The following is a 4,794-nucleotide window of genomic DNA, read 5'->3' on the forward strand; positions in this document are numbered from 1 at the left end:
AGACACTTTGATCATGGACTTCTTGTCTCCAGACTGTGAAAAAATAAATTTCTGTGGTTCCAGTGGCTCAGTCTGTGGGATTTTGTTATGGCAGCCCAAGCTGACTAACACACTAATACATCATCAATTTTTATAACTGCTCATTGCTTCTTACTATTCCAAACATAGTTTTCTATTTCTAAACCATTTTTTCATTGCAGTATGGTTTCCAACTTTCCAGCAGTATCTTTTCTAGTAACATGGAGACACATGATCCTTGGTAAGGATTTGGGTTTGTTTGTTTGTTTGTTTTTTGCTTGTTTGTTTGGTGTTTGTTTTTGTTTGTTTTTAGAGAGAGGTGGAGGGAGAGAATCCCAAGCAAGCTCCATGCCCAGCATGGAGCCCAATGTAGGGCTCCATATCACAGCCCTGAGATCATGACCTGAGTCGATATGAAGAGTCGGATACTTAACTGACTAAGCCACCCAGGTGCCCCAATAAGGTTTTTAATAATAGTAAGTAGTTATTGTCCTTTTTCAGAAAATCATTGGGATTAGAACTACTCCTCATAGAGACTCAACCATGATGAGGGGATAAAAATATATCTATTCATCCCCCAGACATTCCATGTTGTATATTTCTGAATATATGGTCACATAATATATATTTATATAAATGTAAACACATATTTAAATATATTTAAAACAATATATAGTAATCTTTATATACAAACATATATTCATATATATTTAGAAACAAATAAATGTTTCTTTCCCAGAATTTAAATTCATTCCCTGCCTATACTCCAGTACAGATTTATAGAGACAAACAAAATAACAACACTTCAATCATAAGTTCTTTTTTTTTTTTTAAAGATTTTATTTATTTATTTGAGAGAGAGAGAACGAGAGAGAGCACATGAGAGGGGGGAGGGTCAGAGGGAGAAGCAGACTCCCTGTCGAGCAGGAAGCCCTATGTGGTACTCGATCCCGGGACTCCAGGATCATGACCTGAGCTGAAGGCAGTCGCTTAATCAACTGAGCCACCCAGGCGCCCAATCATAACAGTTCTATGGAAGAATGAATCAGATCTTCAGGTTACTCTCTGGCCATAAAGAAAATGTTGAACAATCCTAAGTTCAAATTTACAGGGTTGGTTTTTGCGTATTGTTCAAGATATCAGTGTGGTACCCTCATTTACATAGGAGATATCAATACTAAAAAACAAAATTGCAAATAACACAAAAATTTAAAAAGGTTTTCAATAAAGCATCATGTAAATGGTAAATCATAATGAATATGCTAAAAGAAGACCGTAGAAGAAATTGCATAAATGTAGATGAGGTGGGGCCAATAGCTACACAGAAGAGACAGGCAGAGTTACAGAGCAGAAAGAACTTTGAGATCTTCAGGATTAAAAGCTTCAATTTCCAGTGTATTGATCATTCCTCATTTGTCCCCTCCTGTCCCCTTTCTAATCATCTTTACCATGTTCTGTGCCTGAGGAGGGTGTTCTCTACAGACAAGCAGTAAATACTCTTGCAACTTGTAGCCTGGTTATGTTTGAACATTGGGCTCCTGGTCACAGACTAAAGGGGGGGAGAACAATTGGGGTGCTTATTCCCCAGCTCCCTTCCTGCCAAGGCAGCCGGTTACCAGGGCAGGGTTATTCTGCCAAAGGCCACTAATCCTGTGCAGCTCCCCCTCCCATCCCCCCGACAGCTCTCCCCTCCAGCTCCTTCAAGTCTGTGGAGAGGAGCAGCTTCTCACTACTGTGAGCCCTGGAACCATTCACCCTTCCCTGTTCGTTTCCATTAACATTTTTTAAAATCCCTTATTAAACTCATGCCAATTGCCCCTTTTTCATGCACTATGTTCCCTGGGAAATGAACTAAGATGAAAGATGAAATCTCAAAGTCGTAAAGAGATAAAAGGGTAAGGGCTAATTTATCTCAGTCACATTATCATTTGCTTATGGTCTTACAAAAGCAAGGAGCTTTATGGTAACTATTATAAATGCTGCCCTCAAAGTACTGGATTAAAAATAAAATTCACAGTTCCTAGTGTATGATAAAATGAAGAGTGCTCTTATTCATTCCAGTTCATTAAAATGCTAAGCACAAAGTAAACACAAAAAGTATATGCATTAGTCTATTCTTCAGCCAAGAGTCTAGAAGGCTCAGATGTTGCTTTTTGTTGTGTACCCCACTTAGGTGCCAAAGGTGTAGGCAGCTAAACCTTTGGGCACCTCCCCACCATGACACAGGTTAGTGGTAGAGCCTAAGCCAGAACTAAGCCCTTGCCACATTTATGCTGTGCCGCGGGATCCAACCACTGGTAAACACTGAAGGCACACTCGCTGTTTCTGAGAAACTAAATTATGTGCCCACATTACAGAGATGCACGGGATTAACAAGAGGGAAACTTGGAAAACAGACATGAAGAATACAATGAGTGGAGTGGAGAGTTCAAAAGCAGCCCAGAGCCCTTGATCATCATGAAATTGGGGGGTTCAATCCCTCTTGCTGGATCATATCTCAAGTAAGCCAAAACTAGCAAGGATGGCAATCCTCTGCTTCCTGGTGTAGGGTGAGAGTTGTGCGATATGAACAGTTGAGGCAAAACCACAATGGCCAGGAGCCAGTTTCCTGTGTTCATGGAGAAATAACAAGAACACACTGGTTGCCAGATGTGAGGAATAATAATAGTGGGAACAGAAAAAAAGGAGTTTTAAATGATGCATTGTTAGAGCGAAAAGGAAATGGAAATTTGGGGGGCGCCTGGGTGGCTCAGTCAGTTAAGCGTCTGACTCGTGATTTCGGCTCAGGTCACGATCTCATGGGTTGTGGGATCCAGCCCCTGTGTGGGGCTCCACGCTCAGCGGGGAGTCTGCTTGAGATTCTCGCCTTCTCCCTCTGCCCCTCCCCCCTTGTTAAAATAAATAAATCTTTTAAAAAAGGAAAAAGATTTTTTTCTTTTATGCTGTTTTAAAAGAAAAATACATAAAACCATACAAGGAAACTTCAATTTTAGCACAGTGACAATCAACCCGCTTTGTTATTATATGGGTAATCCAAAGATAGACAATTTTTATAAGGTTAGAACAGAAGACTAGATACCTAAGAAAATAAATACGTTTTAAATGATCACAGTTTGTTTTGCTTGCATTACATTAGTCACAGGTGTTTAAATTTTTGACAGGTTTTTTTTTAGATTTTTAGATTTTTACAATTCCCAGTGTTCTAGGCCATGAAGTCACATCTCATTCCTTTTCCATTGGAAGGAAAACTTTCACAAAATGTTAGTATCCAATTTTGTCCAGATAAACTTTTATGTTAGGTATGTCTATTCAGTTCCAATGCCTTCATCCAAATCCAACTGATCTTAAAATCTCTGAATAAACTTTCCTATTTTCTTTTCTTGTATTGATTTAGTCAAAATGATGGGGGAAAAAACGAAATGTGAAGAAATGATCTTCCAGAGAGTCATAAAATGACTAAGTTCATCCCTATTGAAATGCATTTATCTCTCATTTTCCATCCTATTTGCCTTTAATGTTCACACACTATTGCTCTTGGAGTCTTCAATAGACAGCCCAGGGGCTGCAACTGATGATACCTCTGCTTAGCTCTCACCTTGACTGTGAACAGCTTCTCTGTTTCTTGGTTGGGTACGAGTCTATTTTGCCTGCTATATTCTTAAAATATGAAATGAATCAATTCCTGAGCATGCCACTTAAATACGAAAAAGGACAGAATGGTCATTCCCAGTTTAAATAAAACAATAATCTGACTTATGTGCAAACATGTATGCCCATTTGTAAGTTTGTAAATTTAACACTAGAGAGCTAATTACATATATCATACTTTTTTATACTATATGCAGGACATATAGAACACGTTATATATTTATTAACATCAAATAATATTTTCCTGTATTGTTAACGAACTGTATTTTAGGAAAATATGATGAACAGATGAAACTGCTCTAGAAAAATGTACCCATTGATGGGTATATGAGTAATTTTTATTATTTTTTTTGTGATGACTTCTGTGCTTCATTTGCTGATCTTCTTCATTGAACCTATGCTAATTTTATAAATAAAATTAAGCAATTTAAAGATTGAGACTGCAGTGGTTATCATAATAGGGACTGCACATTGCTTGTTTTTATCACAACATGAGCTATGAGCGTCCTAAGTCAAAAGCAATAAGGAGAGACACTTTGAAAAAAATCTTCACAGGGCACAAGTCTTTTATGCTTTCCGGGAAAGAAAAGACATACCAGAATTTTGGCAAATACATCACTAACATTCTGTGAGGACAGTATACTGCGCCTTCCAGATACTTTGTGCAGGAAGTACTTGTCCCAGCTGCAGGGAGGCAGCAGATAACGTTCTGTGTTAGCCCCTTGGAGGCTGCCTCAGCTACAGCGAGTAGCAGCATCCATGGGCATGCCCTATCTGGGGAGTTTACACCAATAACCAACCCATGGTACTTGTACTTACTACACAAGTTAAGACAACTCTGAAGAGCCCCTCAGGCTTCAGAACTCTCTGTGGTGTGGACTGGGCAATTGTTGGGTCTGTATCACATTCACTGTCTCCTCTCCAATGCTGCTTCATTCTGCCATCTTCCTCAAGTGTTGATCTCGAGGGTGTTAATAAACAACTTGCAAGTAAACTCTGTCTTAGAATCTGTATCTTCAGTAACTCAAACTGAGTCATACAAAACAAAAGAAAAAAAAAAAGTCTGGATCCAGAGCAAACACATACCTATTTTTTCGTATTATTATAGTACGTTTTGATCTGGGAGAC

The sequence above is a fragment of the Leptonychotes weddellii genome, chromosome 7, assembly GCF_054177405.1.
Source record: "Leptonychotes weddellii isolate Sample4059 chromosome 7, ASM5417740v2, whole genome shotgun sequence".
Lineage (NCBI taxonomy): Eukaryota > Metazoa > Chordata > Mammalia > Carnivora > Phocidae > Leptonychotes > Leptonychotes weddellii.